This window comes from Saccopteryx leptura, chromosome 11 (assembly GCF_036850995.1).
Source record: "Saccopteryx leptura isolate mSacLep1 chromosome 11, mSacLep1_pri_phased_curated, whole genome shotgun sequence".
Classification (NCBI taxonomy): Eukaryota; Metazoa; Chordata; class Mammalia; order Chiroptera; family Emballonuridae; genus Saccopteryx; species Saccopteryx leptura.
The window spans coordinates 49,616,138-49,638,431 of record NC_089513.1 but is presented as its reverse complement, the minus strand read 5'-3'; positions in this window follow the sequence as shown (position 1 = coordinate 49,638,431).

The window sequence follows — 22,294 nt, the reverse complement described above, 5'->3', positions numbered from 1 at the left end:
GAGACTGCAACACTTATACTAGCAAAATGGATAACCTGCTTCCTGCCTGGTTACACTCACTAAGGTAGTTACCAGATATTCAGACCTTTGCTAGTGTTGTTTTAAGAAAACCAAAATCCTATGTCCTCTATAGCTCTACATGTCAACAGAATTAGTAGGAACTGTAGAAGTGGCTTCTGAAAATTTCTGTTTTCAAAATAACCCATGAGTACTTCACATTGGTAGGACCTAAAGCACATTCTGAACCTTAGTTGCAAAGGAATGTGGGAGAAAAGATTTTCAGGACAAGAGGTCAAACTGAAAAAAAGGTAGAATAAATATTGTGCATCAAATGACTGTACAAGTGGGGGATGCTTATTTGGACTTGGACTTGTCTAAGTTTGAAACCCTTCTCTATAAGTATGCACTAGAAAGTTTTACTGTGGATGAATGCATGCATGTGTTCATGAGTGAGTTATGGTTGTAGTAATAACATTTCTCTCTCAACTCATCTTTGTCTAGGAAATAGCTAACCAACCTATAGGTGACTGGTTGTTACTGAAATCATCTGGAATTGTACTATAGTACTAAACCTAACTTACTCTCAGTGTGGCTGAAGTATTCCAGTGACCATTTACCCCCCAAATCTGACCTATTAGTATATAGATACCTGAATCCTCCAACCTTCCTCTGAATCTCAATCTTCAGACTATAGAACCTGCCTGTCCTTGTCATCTGGATCTTGCTGGCCTTCCTGGGGTGGGGGTTGGGATGGGGATAGAAGCACAACTATCTATATTTTAGGTTCTATGAACTTTTTTTAGTTATTATATTTCATATATAATGATATACCTGATGTTAAGAAAATCAGTCATTCTGAAATATTAGTATTGTTTCCATCTCCAGTTTTTGCCCTGTGAATATGGACTTCTGTTTTTTGTTGTTTTTTTTTTGTTTTGTTTTGTTTTTTTTGTACTCCATATTCCCCCTCTACTCTTTAAATGTCAATATTGGACTTAGACCATTTTTTAAAATAATTTTATTTTTTTAATGGGCGACATCAATAAATCAAGATACATATATTCAAAGATAACAAGTCCAGGTTATCTTGTCATTCAATTATGTTGCATACTCATCACCCAAAGTCAGATTGTCCTCTGTCACCTTCTATCTAGTTTTCTTTGTGCCCCTCCCCCTCCCCCTTTCCCTTTCCCTCTCCCCCCTCCCCCCGTAACCACCACACTCTATCAATGTCTCTTAGTTTCACTTTTATGTCCCACCTACGTATGGAATAATGCAGTTCCTGGTTTTTTCTGATTTACTTATTTCGCTTTGTATCATGTTGTCAAGATCCCACCATTTTGCTGTAAATGATCCGATGTCATCATTTCTTATGGCTGAGTAGTATTCCATAGTGTATATGTGCCACATCTTCTTTATCTAGTCATCTATTGACGGGCTTTTTGGTTGTTTCCATGTCCTGGCCACTGTGAACAATCCTGCAATGAACATGGGGCTGCATGTCTTTACGTATCAATGTTTCTGAGTTTTGGGGGTATATCCCCAGTAGAGGGATTGCTGGGTCATAAGGTAGTTCTATTTTCAGTTTTTTTGAGGAACCACCATACTTTCTTTCATAATGGTAGTACTACTTTACATTCCCACCAACAGTGTATGAGGGTTCCTTTTTCTCCACAGCCTCTCCAACATTTGCTATTACCTGTTAGACCATTTTTTACTCTCTCTCTCATTCTAGATGCATAACAGCAACCTTCTGTTGTTGTTTTGGTTCAGTAAGTTTAGCTCTCCTAACGTCACTGCCCACCACAAACATTTTGGGGTTAAAACAATTAAGATAGCTGTCTTTACATTAGGTGTCCAGCTCACTGAGCATAGGAACCATGTTTTTTTTTTTTCTTTCTTTTTTTTAATCTTATTTTTATTAATTTTAATGCAGTGAAATTGATAAATCAGGGTACATATGTTCCGAGAAAACATCTCCAGATTATTTTGACCTTTGATTATGCTACATACCCCTCACTCAAAGTCAAATCATCCTCCGTCACCTTCTATCTGGTTTTCTTTGTGCCCCTACCCTCCCCCCACTCCCTCCCTCTCCTTCCTCGCCCCCTTTCCAGCCCTCCAACTCACTCCCTGTTACCATCACATTCTTGTCCATGTCTCTGAGTCTCATTTTTATGTCCCATTTATGCATGGGTTCATATAGTTCTTAGTTTTTTTCTGATTTACTTAATTCACTCCGTATAATGTTATCAAGGTCCATCCATGTTATTGTACAGGGGTCCCCAAACTATGGCCCGCGGGCCACATGCGGTCCCCTGAGGCCATTTATCCAGCCCCCGCCGCATTTCCAGAAGGGGCACCTCTTTCATTGGTGGTCAGTGAGAGGAGCATAGGATGCATCACAAAGCATGGCGTTGCTCACGTACAGTACTACTTCCAGTGCTGCGGAATGCACGCGTCATGACTCCGGAAGTGCGTCATATCATTTGTTACGGCTAGCAGTGACAAATATGGAACTGGATATTGACCATCTCATTAGCCAAAAGCAGGCCCATAGTTTCCATTGAAATACTGGTCAGTTTGTTGATTTAAATTTACTTGTTTTTTATTTTAAATATTGTATTTGTTCCCATTTTGTTTTTTTTTTACTTTAAAATAAGATATGTGCAGTGTGCATAGGGATTTGTTCATAGTTTTTTTATAGTCTGGCCCTCCAACAGTCTGGGGGACAGTGAACTGGCCCCCTGTGTAAAAAGTTTGGGGACCCCTGTTATTGTAAATGATCCGATGTCATCATTTCTTATGGCTGAGTAGTATTCCATAGTATATATGTACCAAAGCTTTTTAATCCACTCGTCCTCTGACAGATACTTGAGCTGTTTCCAGATCTTTGCTATTGTGAACAATGCTGCTATAAACATGGGGGTACATTTCTCCTACTGGAACCATTCTATGGTGTCCTTGGGGTATATTCCTAAAAGTGGGATGGCTTGGTCAAAAGGCAGTTCGATTTTCAATTTTTTGAGGAATCTCCATACGGTTTTCCACAGTGGCTGCACCAGTCTGCATTCCCACCAGCAATGCAGGAGGGTTCCCTTTTCTCCACATCCTTGCCAGCACTTATTCTGTGTTGTTTTGTTGCTGAGCGCCATTCTGACTGGTGTGAGGTGATATCTCATTGTGGGTTTTAATTTGCATTTCTCTAATGACTAATGATGTTGAGCATTTTTTCATATACCTTTGTAAACTCAGGGACTTAATGTTTGCTGTTACATTGAGGAAAAAAAAAAGGATGAGGAATTTTGCTACGATTTATTCAGTAACAATAAAGCCTTGAATAGCCTCCAAATAAATGGTGTTACAAAGCTTCTAAGTGCAAGGCATTAAAAACAGCCAAAAAGAACAAAAGTTAAAATTACATAAGTAACTTATAAGTCACTGACAGAAAGATGCACTCTCATTAATTTACAAAGGTTACTTACTCATGGTGTGGTCCTTAGCAGTGAAGCTAAGGAACAGGCAAGAAATGTGGAGCCAGATAGGCAGTGGCAGTGAAGGCAGCCACCATTATAGCCAGCCTGTACTCTGTCATGTATTATTTAATTTAATCCTTGCAATAACTCATTGAAGTAGGCACACTGTTTAATTTTATTTTTATTAAAGGACAAAGAAACTGAAGATTAGTGAGCTTTGGTAATTTGTCTAAGGTCATTTTCACATAGTTGTGGTAAGCTGAGATTTCAGTCTTTATCAGTCTGGCTCTTTTGAAGTGGAACTGCCTTTCCCATTGTTAATTGATTCATATATCAGGATATCCATTGATATTATGTTCCTGGCCTTACTATACTCTTTACTCCTTGAGAAGCTACAGGTTGGTTGGGAGCAAAATTTCAGCCTTTTTTTCTTCTTTTGAAAGAAAACTAGCTGCTTACAGAATTTTGGTTTGTCCCTCTTTGCCCTTATATATGGCCAGCATCAAGAATACAACCTAGTACTGATGGGTGAGCCTGTCATATTCTGGGGTTTGGTTTCAAGAATCTCATCGTTTTCATAACCTGTCACATTCATGAATATCTGTGATATCAATATTAAAAGTGATATTTGATTATCCACTTGTTTATATTTCTCTGATTCATTTGGTTCAGAGGTAAGTTGGGGAAAAGAGGAATTTATGTTTTGACTCCCAGCTATGTTCCTTTCCATATATAAAGCCCAAAAAATTAAACATAAAATGGCCAGAAGATAAAATAAGACATTAAATAGCAGACATGAAGTTGAAAGAAAAAGAAAAAACAAAACAGCTCAACTGTTGGGGAAGGTTCAGAGGTAGAATAATCAACTCTATATATCATAATCTCAGAGTGCACAGCATAGCACAATAATTAATGTTCATGATGCAATCCTTGATCCATTAAGAACAATTAAATTGTATTCAGCAGACTTTCTTTTCTTTACAGAAGCTGGGGAAGAATGTTTAATAAATTTTAGAAATATTTAAACTTTGGTAAAGGAAATATTTCACTTATAGTGGTCCCTACCGCCCACTAGTGGGTGTTCCAGCTTTCATGGTGGGCAGTAGTGGAGCAACCAAAGTATAAATAAAAAGATAGATTTAACTATAGTAAGTTGTTTTATAAAGACTTATTCTGCCAAACTTAGCAAAAATCCAACATAAAGTACTTGGTAAGTAATTATTATTATATGATTAACTTGCTGTAACTCTGCTTTATAAATTTTATAAAGTAAAGTTACTTCCCTACTTTATAAATCACCATTACTGTGGAACCGGTGGGTGGTTAGAAAATTTTACTACTAACAGAGATACTAAAGTGGGCGGTAGGTATAAAAAGCTTGACTACCCCTGCTCTAAGGAATACTGTTATGAAAATACATTAAAAAAGCAAAAGGGATTGATGAGGTTAACTTCTTAAGAATACATTCTCTTTAAAATTGAAGATTTTTCCCATAGTATCTTTATTTCCCTACCGTACTTCAATTTGCTTAACCAGGAATAATTTTTAAAATTTAATATTAATTGGTAAAATCAACTCTAAGTTCCCATTTTAAACATGATGGATTAGTCTGTTGAGAAAAAGATGTCAAGTATCTATTTGGATTTAAATTAAACTAAATCTTACGGTTCAAGCTCACAGAATTAAAGTATAATTAAATCAACTCACAGAAATGGATAAAATGTTATATTAATATTAGAGCATGAATATTTTCATTGACATTATGAGCAAGAAAGGGGAATTTGGGCAGTTTGAATGTCTTCAGGAGAAGGTGTGAAGGTGTAAAATTCTCACTAAGAGATACCCTCCTGATGGCATTATGTTGGTGTTTACCTGGCTTTGTCAGAGTCCTAGAGTTAAGTAGACTGAGAGAGGCTGATCTCACGCTAGTCATTCTACAAAGTAGACTGCCAATTTATTAAGTCACAATGGAGTAGAGGAAGAGAAGAACTAATATTCATAACCTTATCCATAACACCCTCTCTGTTGCATCAGGATGCCCGTAAGACCAAATTAATAATTTAAAGGTTGTTTGTAAGCATGGAATTAAAAGCAAAGGAAGTGGATAAATAATTTTGAAGATTTCAGCCAGTGATGGTAGGGACTGTTGAATCATCACTGAGCCACAATAGAGTTACATATGATCACATTAATTAATCTCTTTGTCAGACACATTATAAATGCTTTATTCTATTGATTCATAACTGCTCCCAGCAATCCCATGAGGTAACCTCCCAGGAAGGGTGTAAAGCCAGTACCTGCAGCCACCATCACAGACACCTGGCCAATGCAGGTTCACATTTAATTCAGACAGATGGTAAGGAATCAACAGAGCCAAGAACTGGTGGACCATTTTCCTTTATTCTAAACTCGTACCAGCCAAGGAGTAAAAACAAACACATGGGGCGCCAGAACCCACTCACATGTTCCTCCAGTTCTACAACCAGGAGAATCTTTCTGGTTTTTCTAGAATCAAAGGCCCCACCAGCCTTATTCACCTCTGTTCCCCATCTCCTTCTCCTGCACAAACTGGCTTCTCCTTCAGCATTCTGCCATTTTGGCTGACTCTTCCATGTGGCCTCCCTGCCCTGCTACAACATGGGCTCCTCCTCTCTACCATAATGCAATCTCCTCTAAAATGACCTCCTAGCTCCTCCTTTTAAAACTCTTCCCCAGGATAACCCCTTCCCCCAGCACACATTAGCATAACCAAGCCCTTTTCCAAGCATGAAAGGCAATTAGCTCTATCATGTGAGAGCATCACCACGTGAGAGCAGTGGCCATCTTTAACAATAAGAGTGAGAAAAATATAGAAAATACAGGTTTTAGGGGTCCTCCCCTACTAAACAGATGAAAAAATACAGAGGAACTGGAGTTTAAGTAACTCTTTATAGGTTACAGGACTGGCAAATTTCAGAGGCTGAATTCAAACCCAGGCACTTGAAGTCCAAAGCAGACATTTTTTATATTATTCTATCAGTCTGGGGTGTCCCCCCCCCCCAGGAGTCAGTGTTTCTTCTCTCATGGTAGTGCTGAATAAACAAAATTTTATTTTTTCCACTTTTTATGTTCCAAGCTCTCCACTGCGATTTTATTCTTAGAGTCCTCCTCCAGATAAATTTCAGTATATGGGGTGTTACTCTATACTGACTTACAATCATTCTAATTCTTTTTTTTTTTTTTGTATTTTTCTGAAGCTGGAAATGGGGAGAGACAGTCAGACAGACTCCCGCATGCGCCGGACCGGGATCCACCTGGCATGCCCACCAGGGGCGACGCTCTGCCCACCAGGGGGCGATGCTCTGCCCCTCCGGGGTGTCGCTCTGCCGCGACCAGAGCCACTCTAGCGCCTGGGGCAGAGGCCAAGGAGCCATCCCGGGCCATCTTTGCTCCAGTGGAGCCTTGGCTGCAGGAGGGGAAGAGAGAGAGAGGAAGGAGAGGGGGAGGGGTGGAGAAGCAGATGGGCGCTTCTCCTGTGTGCCCTGGCCAGGAATCGAACCCGGGTCCCCCTCACGCCAGGCCGACGCTCTACCACTGAGCCAACCGGCCAGGGCCACATTCTAATTCTTTTACTCTGAGATTTCATCCAGTTCATTTGGATTGACTGTTAAGTGTTTGTGAATTATCTGGTCATCCATTTATACAATGTTTGGATTACTCTCAGAGGGGGTGAAAATCTAGAAACTCATTCTCATCTAATTGTGTGTATATTTTTCTAATTTCAGTGCAACTTAATTTCTGTTACTGTGAATTGTTGGAATCTGGTAGGACATACTTCTTATTATTGCTTTCATATACAACCAGTAGTTAAAAGATAAAATATTGGTGGAAAAGAGTTCAGAATGGATTATAAAACTTTTGAAAAGTGGATACATCCTTAAGAATTCCAAAGTTGTTCATTAATTTCTTTTTTTTAACTTTTTAAATTTATTGATCTTTAGAGAGAGAGAGGAAGGGAGAAACATCCATTTGTCCACAGATCAAACCTCCAACCTCAGTGTATTGGGATGATGCTCTAACCAACTGAGCTATCTGACCAGTGCCAAACGAATCTTACCTTTTACAATTTTTTTAAATAACTATTGAATTTTAAGAACTAGGACTGGCAAAAAGCCTAATTTGTTATTTTATTTTATTTTATCTGCACTTAGAGATTGTCTAATAATAGAATGGTGGAGGATTTTACATTTGTGGTTTCTGGTTTTGTTGGCATGGAAGGAGCACCTGAATGTTACTGGCATTTGGACTTTGGTTCAGCAGCCCAAGTAGTTGAGTTCTGGCTAAGAATTCAGAGCCAAGACTCAAACTATAAGAGAAAATTTATTTAGAAAGTCATAGAGGTTAGAAGAAGTGAGCAATAGAAGAAATGGACTCAGTAAACAAGTTACAGAGGCAAAAGAAGGGCCTTAGGAACTTAGAAAAAAAGAGAGAGGCAAGGAAAACACACCTAGGGGAAGATGGTGAAGAAAGGCTGGCCAGGTCCATCCAGAGGCCTCTGCTGGGTTCTCCATTCTAAGGGCTTTTTTTTCTGAGGTCTCAGGGGAGGCTCTCACTAGACTATTCATCAGCTTTCCTAGTGTGTCTCCTCAAGGTCAAGGCCTCCATTGATTGGTCAGCACTGGAGGAGGAGTCATTAGTCATTGCATCCGCTTCTGATGTCAGCCATGGCATCGTTCCATTTGGTTTTGCTGCTTTTCTGGGCCTGGAGCAAAAACACACAACTGAGGCCTGAGGCCTAAATGTCATGTCTAGTTTGATCAAAGCTCTGTTTCCATGGCTTTGTTCCTAAGATTATTTTGGGGAGGAACATTATTTTTTTACTTATTTATTTTTATTAAGTTTTAAAATTTATTGTGTTAAGATGAACTCAAGTGTCTCATTCAATATAACACCCTCACCCCTCCAAACATGTCTCCACTATTCCCACTTTACCCCCCTCACCATCACTCCCTTCCCCTATTCTCTCTGAAAATTGCTGTCTTGTTATTTGTATATATGTGTTACATATATAGAATTTCATTAATCCCTTCACCTTTACTGATCTCATCCACTCTTCCCTCTTCCTTCAGACTGCTGTCCCTCTGCTCCCCGTGATCCTGCATCTACCTCTATTACATTCCTCAGTTCACCGTGTTCATTACATTCTACATATAAGCGAGATCATACATACTTCTCTTTCTCTGCCTGGCTGACTTAATTTAGCACAATAATCTCCAGGTTCATTGGTGCCATCGCAAAAGGTAAGAATTCCTTCTATTTCACAGCTGCATAGTATTTCATTGTGTATATGTACCACTGTTCCTTTATCTTCTCATCCACAGATGAACACTTGGGCTGTTTCCAGATCTTGGCTATAGTAAACAATGCTGCAATAAATATGGTAGTGCATATTTTATTTTAAATCAGAGTTATGAGATTTTTAGGATATATTCTTAAAAGTGGGATAGCTGGATCAAAACGCAGTTCCATTTTTAATTTTTTGAGGAATCTCTATACTGTTTTCCATAGTGGCTGCACATGTCTGCATTCCCATAAGCAGTGCGGGAGGGTTCCCTTTTCTTCACACCCTCTCCAGTACTTGTTGTGTATCGATTTGTTAATAAGAGCCATTCTGAAAGGTGTGAGGTGTTATTTCATTTTGGTTTTAATTTGCTTTTCTCTGATGATTAGTGACATTGAACATTTTTTCATATGCTTATTGGCCATCTGTATGTCCTCTTTGGAAAAGTGTCTATTTAGTTCCTTTTTCCATTTTTAATTGGATTGTTTACCTTCCTGATGTTGAGTTTTAGAAGTTCTTTATAAATTTTGGCTGTTAACCCTTATCAGTCGTATCAGCAAATATATTTTCCCATTGTGTGGGTTGTCTTTTTTTTTGGTAATGAAGTCTTTTGCTGTGCAAATGCTTTTTAGCTTGACATAGTCCCATTTATTTATTTTGTCCTTTATTTCACTTGCTTGTGGAGATATATTAGCAAATATATTGCTATGTGAGATATCAGAGAGTTTACTGCCTATGTTTCCTTCTAAAATTTTTATGGTTTTTCAACTTAATTTTAAGTCTTTTGTGTATTTTGAGTTAGTTTTTGTGAATTGTGTAAGTTGATCTAGTTTCTTTTTTTATTTTTTTTTGCATGTTCCTGCCCAGTTTTCCCAACACCATTTATTAGAGACTGTTTTTACTTCATTGTATGCTTTTGCCTCTTTTGTCAAATATCAATTGACCAGAAAAGCATGGGTTTATTTCCGGGTTCTCTGTTGTGTTCCATTGATCTGTATGCCTGTTCTTATGCCAGTACAAAGCTGTTTTGAGGACAATGGCCTTGTAGTATAACTTTATATAAAGAAGTATGATAACTCCCACTTTGTTCTTCATTTTCAGGATTGTTGAGGCAATTTGAGTTCTTTTTTGGTTTCATATAAATATTTAAAATATTTGTTCTATATCTGTGAATTCTTCCATTGGTATTTTAATAGAAATTGCATTGAATCTATAGATTACTTTGGTAGTATAAACATTTTAAGAATGTTAATTCTTCCTATCCATGAACACGGTATATGCTTCCACTATTTTGTATCTTCCTTGATTTCTTTCTTCAATGTCTTATAATTTTTTAAGTGCAAGTCTTTAAACTCCTTGGATAAATTTATTCATTGATACTTTATTTATTTACTTTTTGTTGCAGTAGTGAAGGAGAATGTTTTTTTAATTTCCCTTTTTAACATTTTATTGTTGTTGTAAAAGTGCCACTGACTTCTGAGTATTAATTTTATATCCTGCCACCTTGCTGAATTCATTTATCAGGTCTAGTAGTTTTTTGACTGAGACTTTTTTCTATGTACAGTATAATGTTGTCAGCAAATATTGTAAGTTTTAATTCTTCTTTTCCAATTTGGATGCCTTTTATTTCTTCTTCTTTTCTGACTGCTGTGGCTAGGACTTCCAGAACTATGTTGAATAAGAGTGGTGATATGGAGCACTTTTGTCTTATTTCTTATCTTAAGGGGATTGCTTTTAATTTTTGTCCATTGAGTTGGCTGTTGGTTTGTCATTGATGGCCTTTAGCATGTTGAGGCATATTTCCTGTATTCCCACTTTGCTCAGAGTCTTAATAAAAAAAATCACTGCTAAATTTTATCAAATGCTTTTTCTACATCTACTGGTACAATCTTGTGATTTTTATCTTCCATTTTATTTATATGATAAGTCACATTGATTGATTTGCAAATATTGTACCAGCCTGACCTCTCCAGAATAAGTCCAACTTGATCATGATGTAAGATCTTTTTAATGTATTGCTGGATCTGGTTTGCTAATATTTTGTTGAGAATTTTAGCATTTATGTTCATCAGAGATATTGGCCTATAGTTTTCTTTCTTTGAAGTGTATTTACCTGGTTTTGGAATGAGGTTAATACTTGCCTCATAAAATGAGTTTAGAAATCTTCCCTCCTCTTGAATTTTTTGGAATAGCTTGAGAAGAATAGGTGTTAATTCTTCTTTGAATGTTTGGTTAAATTGGTCTGTGAAGTCATACAGTCCAGGACTTTTGATTGCTCAGAGTTTTTTGATAACTGTTTCATTTTATGTGTTACAATTGGTCTGTTTAGGTTTCTGATTCTTCTAGATTGACTTTAGGAAGATTGTATGTTTCTAGGAAATCATCTATTTTGCCTAGGTTGTCCAATTTTTTGGCATAGAGATCTTCATAGTATTTTCTTACAATTCTTTGTATTTCTGTGGTGTCAGTTGTTCCATCTCCATGTTCACTTCTAATTTTATTCATTTGGATTCTCTTTCTTTTTTTCTTGATGAGTCTGGTTAAATATTTCTCAATCTTGTTTACCTTTTCAAAGAACCAGCTATTGGTTTCATTGATCTTTTGTATTGTTTTCTTAGCCTCTATGTCATTTATTTCTGCTCTGATCGTTATTACTTCCTTCCTTCTACTTTCTCTGGGCTTTCCTTGTTTTTTTTTTTTTTTTTTTTTTTTTTTTTTTTTTTTTTTTTTTTTTTTTACTAGTTCTTTTAGGTGAAGGGTTAGGTTGTTTATTTGAGCTTTTTCTTGCTTCTTGTATGCTATGAACTTCCTTCTTAGGACTGCTTTTTCTGTGTCCCATAGATTTTTAGTTTTTTTAATGTTCATTTTTATTTGTTTCTAGGAAATTTTTTATTCTTCCTTGATCTCATGGTTAACCTGTTTTTTATTTAATTACATGTTATTTAGCCTCCAAGTGTTTGAATGTTTTTTATTTTTTCTATGTAGTTGATTTCTAGTTTCATGCCATTGTGATAAGAAGATGCTTGATACAATTTCAATCTTCTTAAATTTATTGGGACTTGTTTTGTATTCCAACATGTGATCTATCCTAGAAAATGTACTATAAGCACTTGAAAAGAATGTATATTCTGCTGCTTTGGGGTAAAATGTTCTGAAGATATCAATTAAATCCAGTTGATCTAGTGTGTCATTTAAAGCCATTGTTTCTTTGTTAATTTTCTGTCTAGAAGATTTATTTATTGATGTTAGTGGGGCAATAAAATTCCCCACTATTATAGTATTGCTGTTGATCTTGCCCTTTATGTCCATCAAAATCTGCTTTATATATTTAGGTGCTCATATGTTAGGTTTATAAATATTTACAATGGTTATATACTCCTTTTGGATTGCTGCCTTTATAATTTTGTAGTGACCTGCTTTATCCCTTACTATAGCCTTTGTTTTAAAGGCTATGTTATCAGATATACGTATTGATACTCCAGCTTTTTTTTTTTCATTTCCATTTGCATGAAATACTTTTTCTCATCTCTTCACTTTCAGTCTATATATAACTTTTGTTCTGAGTTGGGTCTTTTGTAGAGAGCATATTATGGGTCCTGTTTTCTTATCCATTCAGCTACTCTATGTCTTTTGATTAAAGCCTTTAATGCATTTACAATTAAGGTTATTATTAATATGTACTTATTTATTGTTTTATTATTCAAACCTGCAATCTTCTTTCTCTCAATTTTCTTTTTCCTTTGCTCTTTTAATAGCAGGCTCATTAACATTTCCTGAAGTATTGGTTTTGTTGAAATGAATTTCTTGAGTCATTTTTTGTCTTAGAAGCTTTTTATTTCTCCTTTAATTTTAAATGATAGCCTTACTGGATAAAGTAGTCTTGGTTGTGGGTTTTTGTTTTGCATCAGTTTTTGAGAAGCCAGATGTCATCTTTAGGGGGCTCCTCTGTAGGTAATTAACTGCTTTTCTCTTTCAGCTTTTAGTATTCTTTTTTGTCTCCTAACTTTGGCATTTTTATTATGATGTGTATTGGTGTATACTTTTTTGGTTTCTTCTTTAGTGGGACTCTTTGTGCTCCTTGAAATTGTGTGACCTTTTCTTTCATCAATTTAGGGAAATTTTCAGCTATGATTTTTTCAAACAGGTTCTCTATCCCTTGTTCATTCTCTTCTCCTTCAGAAACTGCAATGAAGCAGATATTGTTTCTGTTCATGTTGTTGCAGAGGTTACTTAGAGTTTATTCAGTCTTTTTGATCCTTTTTTCTTTTTGCTGTTCTGATTCAGTATGGGGAAAGTGGCCTCTACTTCAGAGCTAATCCCTCAGACAGTGCTGAATACTCCAATTTATTTCTCCCCAGTAGTTGAACAGCAAGTTCAAATTGGGTGGGGCCAAGTGTATCCTCTGCAGAAGTTCTTCCAGATGGCAAACCTCTGGTCTCAGAGAGAAAGACTGAGAGAGTATTCCCCTGAGGCTGGCTGTGTTCCCCCCAAAAGTATCTAAGACCCTCAATCAGACCCAATTATAGGCTCATGGGGACCCACTCTTTGAATATCCTTGCTCCAAGCCCCTCTCCCTCCCTTCTGTGAAACCTAGCCCAGCAGGGAAGGATATCCAGAACCCAGGCTGGCTGACTCTGAAGCTTCACCCTGTCCAATGTGCATGATCTTCCTTGCGGGTGCTGATTATAGGAAGTGAAAGTCGCTCCAGCTGGGTCTGGTGTCTAATGAGCCCTCCCTTAGGACATGCTGCCAGCTAGGGTTTAGGACCTAATTCGATGCTCTCTGCAGCTGTCCACTTGATGTTCCAGCCTTGGGCCTTCCTGGCAGGAACCTGGCAGAGACCAGTGGGGAACACTGCCAGTGGCCCTCAGCAACCTTCGTAAAGTTACAAGCAATCCAGAGTTTTGGCTGCCTCTGTTGGGCTCAGGTGAAATATCAAGCCAAACATCTAGGATTTTACCCACACTGGAAATGAGGGAAGTTCAGCAAAAGGTCAAGGTTCCTTGAGATCCGCCCCTGCAGCCTCTGTCTGCTGGCTAATTGTTGGGCTTGGTCACTGAAATAAAAACTCTGGTCACTGAAATAAAAACTCTGGTAGAGTCTAGAGCCTGCAGCCATTCAGGGATTAGGAAGGGTGGTGGGTGTAGATCCACCCCTGAGTCCCAGGTGTCAGTGTGTCCAAAGTTTTTTCACAAACCTCAGTAGGTTGTGTCCACCAGGAGTCTGGTAGGTGTGGCCTCTGATACCCAGACATGTGATCTGCCCACAGTCTGGGAAGTTTCTATGGAATCTCCCAGGATGTGGAAGCACCAGTCATAGACTTGGAGCCTCAACCCCAGAAAACTGAGTCACTGACTTGCCCCCTGCTTCCTAGCTGACTTCTCAGAATGGCCCCATCTCCATAGGGTGGGGCAGTTGCTTTCCCCAAGAGTAATGTTGCATTGAGGAGGGGACTGCTCCTCCCAAGAAAGATGGCAACTGCAGTACTGGAGAATAACTCAGCATAGGGGTTCTGGTGGCCTTCCCCCAGTGTCTCTCCCCTAAGGAGAGACACTCGACTTCATACTCTTCTAACTGAACTCTAATCCTCTCATCCCTACTTCTGCTGGAGACCTGGGTAAGTGGCTATGAATGAGATTTTCTGTGCTGACCCTGTAAGATGGACCCTGTGTCTCTGAGAACTCTGTTTCTTTTTTGGAGACAGAAACCTTGGCTCCTTTCACTGCCAAATGCTGTGTGGGCACCTCTTCTAGTTCTGGGGTTCTAGGCTGGGGTGCCAGCCTGGGGCTGAGGACCCTCACCTCTCAGGGTTAACCTTCCTGCAGTGGGAGTGCCTTTGGACCCTCAGCTGCTGCTACTTGCTCCTTGAAGTGGGGCAGCCCTTTCTGTATCTCTTCCTTTCCTCTCAGTCTCTATGTGGCTTTTTTTCATGATCTTTGGTTATAGATTCCTCTTTTTTAGTCCAAAAGTAGTTTTTCAAGATGATAGTTCTTAAGTTAAGTTGTAATCCAGTTTGGTCCTGGGAAGTAGCAGTTGGAATATCTGCCTACTCTGTTGTCATCTTGGAATCCATTCCTAAGTTTATTTAATACAGACCAGAACCTCATTGTTTTAAGAGCTTAATGCTTTAAGGGAGTGGTCATGCAAGGGCTTGTATGGGAGTTGTATGAGGCTATTCTCTGACTCTTTGTTATTCCTCTAAAGGAATCTAAAGCCACATGACTAGTGATATTTCAGGGGAGGAAAGGTCAGGAGAGGGTCCAAACTACACAGCATGTGATATGAAAGGTCAGGCGGGAGGAGAAAAGGGCACCATGGGGGTGAATTCCTTGTTCTCTCAGTTTTTCCCATTGCTAGGGACCTAAGGCTTTCTGCCCTGGTGACTTTCTGCACCTGGCCCATTGTCCTTGCTCTGCTCATATCTGTCTAACTGCCTACCACAGTATGATCAATTTGCCACCACTAATCATATTAATCATAGCTTTGAAATAAGAATAAAGTTCCCACCAAAGTGTTTTATGTTCTCCTGAAAATAAAGAGGTAATATCTAACTTGAATTTTAATGTGAGGATATATTTCAGATCTCTGAACTGTTCCTTGAGATCCTTGGAGAAAAAATGTTTTAAATAACCACCTGCAAAGTATTTGAGGTGGATACTCATGAATTACAGTGTGCCAGCAACTTTATCTGACTGCACACAAAGACATGCATTGGATTCTGATTCAGCCTATGGAGGCAGCTCAATTTTTGGAACTGTCCATCACCTTAAAGACAGGTGAGATCATGTAACAAATAACCTTGCTCCTCCCAAATCCTATGTGGATGCTCAGACCTACCTGCTGAAGCTGTGACTGGATTTGCATATGTTGCCAGTAAGCTGTCAAATGATCGGCAAAGTCAGGGTGTCACTCAGCCGAGTTGTAAGGACTGGTGTCTGCACATGGCAGTGAGTGGAAGGGGAGGAGATGGGACATTTTAAACAGCCTTATGAATGTGATGCCTGGATTCCACCCTGGGCTCCATGCAGTCTTTGGAGATGTTTCAATTCATAAATTATAAATGTTGTATATTGCTGCTCAAGTCACAAGAGAGTCACAGATGGTAATTCCAAGACTCTTAATAAAGAAAAGCAATCCTTTGGGGGAAAAGGAGGTGGGATGTGGGATGACAAAGAGAGGAAATTAGAGATGCATTTAGTGCAGAGAGGCTGAAGTAATGCTGTGATGACAGTTAGAGTTTGGAAATGTCAGTAGCAGATGGGATCTGCTATCACCTGCCAACTGCAGATTGTTCAGTTTCATAACAAAAGTATGGTTATCTTTGAGCAAAGGGTGATTTTGCAAAACAATAGCAGAAATGTCTAAGGAATTTAAAACTGTGGAACAGCTATTCAGTCCTAAACATACCCTTTAGGGAGAGATGTTGTATGAGAGAATATGAGAAACAAGGAGCCAGCTCAGTTTAAGAATTATATGAGTCCTGTTTAAAACATTTTAGTCACATTTATGAAAAAATTCTGTTTTAATAATTTCTTGGGTTGCTTATTTTTGAATGAATAATCTGCCTTTTGCAGTTGGAAAATGTAAAATATTAGCTCATAAATTGATTTCAAAGTAAAAAAATTAAGTCATAATAAAAACTAATGTTTTTTCAACTTCAAAATATGTATTTACACAGTACATACTGTATCTACCATCTTTCTTCAGATACATAAGAAATAATGTAAATTTAACCATTGCCTGTTTAATGCTCTCATTTTGTTAACTAAGAGGCAATCAAGATGGTCAACAGCAAATAAAATGTAGAAAGGCAATAGAAGGCTGACACAAAAACATTCTAAGTAAGTGTATTGACCTTCTGACCTCCAGCAAATTTTGTTAAAAGAATATTCTCTCTCACTAATAAGGTGGTAAAGAAAGACTACTTCTCAATTTCTTGTTTTTCACTCTCTTTCTCCCTTTTCACACCTGGCCTGGGGTGAAGGCAGTATTGTATGGTGAGGTATACATTTTGAGTTGAGCTTTTGTTTCTCTTTGTGTTTGATAAAGATGTTTGTAATTGCAAAATGCATAGGATTTATTAAATCACTATTGATACATTCTGACAATAAGTTTGATAACACTGGGGAACAAAATTTTTTTTGCATCCACAAAAACACTTGTTCTTACCTAATTCAGGTGTGCTGATCTCAAATCTGACATTAATTTTTCTCTGTGAGCTACAGTTTTTTTTGCAATTCAAGATGTTAGGTTTTCATCTTGTAAAAATTTTCAACATTTAGTTTAACATAATGAAGTAGAATGTCTTCTTGGGCATCATCTTTGAAAAATATAATAAAATATGTATTTCCGATGGCTTTAGGCGACCCCTGTGTTTTGGTCGTTTGACCCCCGCCGGGGTCGCGACCCACAGGTTGAGAACCGCTGATCTAGAAGAAATAAAACCATTGAAAACTGGAACCGGGAGTGTCTCAGAGTGTGGGATAGGTCATATTGCTGAAGGAATATTAGGATATACGATCATATGCCATTTTTTCTTGACAATGCCCTTTTTATGGATCAGACAGAAATAACAGTTACTGCTCTGGTTCTTAGGTTCACGCCAAACCATGGAAATATCAAAAGGCATTCCTTTTGTCCAGTCACGAAGCATTTTCTCACAATTTTGACACACAACATGAGGAGCCCAATTTTTGTCTTGATCGCCAAGGGGAACTTGAAAATAGGCAATATATGCATGTCTCACAAATTATGAAATATTGCGCCTTTGACGTTGAAGTGTGTAATAGCCAGATATATAACAGAAGGTGTCAGGACTATTTGTACATTTACGCCTACTTGAAGAAGCCATGATTCAATCTTAAAACAAAATGAGAGGATGTTTTTATCATATAATAATTTTTTACATTTTAAAAACAACTACAATTATGTAAAAGTGATGTTTGTAAAACATTAATTGCCTTGTGGTTATGTTCAATCCAAGAGTCGTTGCCCTTTAACTCCTATAAAAACCATTGCGTGCCATAAATTGTAACAAAAAGAAATTATAATTGCATAAAAACTAGAGCATGCACCAAAAAACAGATTTTAGATTTGAAATCAGCGATGCAGAAATATATAGAAACAGTTATAAAACCTCATGCAACAGAAAATGAAAAAAAAATTGTTCCCTTATAATTTAAGCAATAGTAAGCAATACAATTAAATTATACTTTGATTAGTTTCTGAGGGTATAAATTTCTCTCTTGGTCTTAACTTTCCTGATAGAATTTGGCTATTGTGGAAACAATAGAAGTACATGTTTGCAGACCTGTGGAGAAAGTGGCCTCAAAATTTAAAAAATATTTCTTCATTTTGGTCCAGATTCAGTGTTTCCTTTAAAAGGTAGAAGCCCTAAAGCTCAATTCAACTTAGTTGAATGAATATATTTTTATTGATTGCTTTTAATATCAGGGAAGTGATAAATAATAGAACTTATTCCTGCTGAATAGAACTGAGAGCCAAATAGGGCAGGTTCGGGAGACAGACCTACATCAACTTTCCTACTTACATCCATTAAACTGAGGCAGACAGAGGTGGAGACTCACATTGCAATTGTGTGAGGAACAGAGTGATTTTCTGCCTCAGAGATGATCAGATAGAATCACAAAACATAATGTTCTTGTAACACAAAGGATTTAAGGAGACTAATGCATTGACTTCACAAGGTTGACAGTGAGACATCTGAAGAGTTTCTCAAACATGTGGCAGAATAGGTTCCTGGTGGAGGCAAACAGTTGGTGAAAGAGATCCTTGTAGAAGCAGAGTTCTTAGTCTGTTATTTGAGGTTCTGGAGCAGGGTCCTGCAGTCTGGGAGGAATGTTGTTAAGATAAGCTCCCAGTCATACAGTGTAGGGCAGAAGGGCTACACAGATGGAGGAAACAGCAGCTTTGAATAGCTCCAATATTTTTTTGGACGAGACCCATTCTCAGCTCACAGGTTTGGGTGGACTGATCCCACAACTGGTTTCTGGGAAGAGCCCTTATTGGCCTAAATCAATGACTACATGGTATCCCCTTGGTTATGATTTAGAGATGAAATGAGGTTTCAGGAAGAGAGGTCTTTTTTCTGCTAGACTTGAACAAGAGAATATGTGAAGAAGAGCCTCAGCCATTTTGCTCCCACATAGTTTCTGAGCATGACATCAATACTGAGGACTTTGGAGCCGAGAGATAGAAAGAGAAGAATCATCAGATCCTGATCATGCTGTTGTGTGGTGTGGAACTCCAGCATCAAGTTTTGTTGGCTGGGGTGCCTAGGTCACAGATGCTGTGCATTAGGAGTTGGAAAGGTTTGTTCCAGAGTAACACTAGTGGAAGGAAAAGGGAAGAAATAGGATTGGGCCAGAAGAGCTATTTGACCACAATGTAGACTTGATAAATCCTCCATCAGTCCACGGGGACCTCTAGAGCAAAAATCACTTACTAGAGGAGTGTATTCTTGCTGGAAATACCCAGGTTTTTATGAAAACATCTTGTTTAGTCATCGGTCATGAGCACCTGGGGAAGAACATGATTGTGGCTCAGAAGCTGAGGTTGACCATGCAGGAGCCAATAACTAGAGATTGTTAATGAACCACATTTCTCAGTTAGGCATCCAGTCCTTTCTCAAAGAGTGACTTGAGAGGGACATTGCTGTGTCTGCCACATGAGCTACTGAAAAAGTCATCCATATCATTTATATGGTCCAATATATCCCCTTTAGGCATCAGATACTGAAATGCAACTGAAAGAGTTCTGATATAGGGAGAGAAGCTGGGTTTCTGTTCTAGGGTAGCAGGTGAAGGTAGTCTGTCTGAGATGTAGGAGTTGAGTCCACTGATCAGCACTGGGTAAAAAGCCAGAGCATCAACTAGGAGAGGTTCACTGATCTACACCCCTTGGGTGAAGAGATGGAGCAAGAAACTCTTATATCTTTTATGTCAGTCAGGTTGGTTTGGTCACCTGCTCATTGTTCCTTTCTATCTTGTGTCTGTCTTGTGTGATTTCAGCATTCATGTGGTTGAACTTACCACACCTAACCTCAACAACTTTGAACTCAGCTACCTTAGTGGTTTTCACCTTAAATCCATTTCAGCAACTGACCGCATAGCCCGTGCTCTGAATTTTGTCACCGACTAGAACTGTTTTACCTCCTAAATCTTAGACTCTGATAATTTATTTTACAATCACATCCTCTAATTCTTCTATCTTTCTCACTCTCATTCTATACAAATATATAGACATTTCTAGATTTCTGAATTATTTTTTTCCCTTTTTGTTCTAATTTTAGGCAGTCTGTATCTTCACTTTATTTCTGGCAAAGCCTGTACCCCTTGTCAATTACTTAACTTGACTCTTCTTCCACCCTCTAGGTTAAATGTAAACTCTAGGTTAAATCTAGAACTCTACTCCCATTATGTTTGCCTTTCTTGGACATTGTATTCCTATGATTTCCACTCCATTTATTAACAGGTGAAATTTAAATCTATCTTAGTGTAATTTTAATTTATTCTTCACATATCAAATTGGCAAAAAAATACCGAAGCTTGACAAGAGACACTTATAGTGAGATTGTAGGAAAATTTTCATACATTTCTGGAACAATGGAAAAAAGTCCACCACCTCTGGAGAGGAATCTATTAATATCTAGAAACATTGGATATGCATTTATCCTTTAAGCCAGAAATCCCATTTCTAGGTACCTAACCCAAACATATACTAGAAAAAATGCAAAATGACATATGCATAAGTTTTTTTTTTTTAATTGAAGCATCATTTATAATAACAAGTGACTGGAAATAACCCAGCTATCCATCCATAGGGAATTAGTTCTATAAATTATGGTACCTAATGAACACCATAAAGGTATCAAGGAGAAAAATAGCTTAATCTATTTCTAGGGTTCTCTGAAATGTTCTAGAATGAGTGGGTACAGGTTACAGAAAAATAAATTGTTAAATTTCTAAGGAGGTAAATGATTCTTTTATTTTGCCTTTTTAAGTATTATTGTGATGTAAATAGGTCAAACATTATCTTATTTAGCTCCATAAACCTTTATATTAGGGTATTGGGTTATAATTACAATGAAAGGAAGCTGTTGAAAATTTAGAACAGATGAACAAAGGAGTGTCTCTGTCAGAATGCTTTATGCATGAGGTGGAGGCAAGATATTCTGTGTGAAACCCACAGTGGGATGGGCTGGAGAGCTCAGGTAATCTAGATGGTGATTTCATAGGTCCTTCTATAATGGGCAGACCATATGATCTTTGTTCCAATTACTCAAATCTCTTATTATTTCAAGAAAGCAACCGCATACAATATGTAAACAATTGAGTGTAACAACTGTATTGTAGTAAATTCATTTACAAACATGAGTGGTGGCTGGATTTGGCCTATAAGCTATTGTTTGCCATCTCCTGCTTTAGGTCAAACTCTAAGTTGAGCAAGGCTCTTTGCTTCGTTTTAGCTAGCCTCTACACCTGTGTTGCCATTCTCACTCCCCTAAACCACTCCATAGCCTATTTTCTCAAAACGATGCTCCATAGATTGTTACCAATGAGTCTGGGTTCTTACCTCCTGATGTAAAAGAATTTAGACCAGAGACACTGATAAAAGCGAAGACAGGATTATTGAGACTCCACAGAGGGCAAGAACACTGAGATGGGTATCTCAGGTTCTGCACTCTGAATTGTGGGGGTTAGGGGGTTTTATTCCTTGGGAATATGGGAGTTGCTGGAGTTAACAAATCAGGGTGTATATTGGCTGGCTTTTTCCTTTTTTGAGAACACTGGGGTCCCAATGAAGTCTGGGTATGTGTCAGAAAAGTGTGGCATTCTGGGATTGTACAAGACTTACAGGACACAGGAAGGGATTTTCCCAACCAGATATTGAGTTTGTCTCTGGGGTTTGTGGCTTGAATTTAGATCTGAAATACAAACTTAAAGATGTCTGGTTAGTTCCTGGGCCATTGTTTTGTAGCTACCTATTGATAACTGCCATAGTCAGGCAGGGCTTGCCTTGATAGATCAATTTTTGGGAACATTTTACTCTACCTATTTCAGCATTATGTTCCATGAATCTGAAGGGGTTTATCCTACTAATGGGATATTAGCATTTAATAGGGAATTTTGAAATAAAAGTAAAAATGCCTGTCCATAAAAAAAGCTTTATTTTTATTTGGTCATAAAAATGTTATCTATTGATTACAGAAAACTTAGAAAAGAATGGAGAAAAAACACATTTTACTATAAGCAACATTTTAAAGCACTGGTGGATTAATTTTCTATTGAAGTATTCAGGCTTTCAGGCTTGTAGTCGACACCATTACCTTACATAGTGTACTTGTACCATTTACCCTAATGCGGGCTGCTGCCCATTTTTATTATTTGTGAGTCAGTGCTGTTTCCAAAGTGTCTTTTATTCCATCCAATCCTTAATTTCTTATCTCTCCAATGAGACCAATTCTTTGATAGAAGTA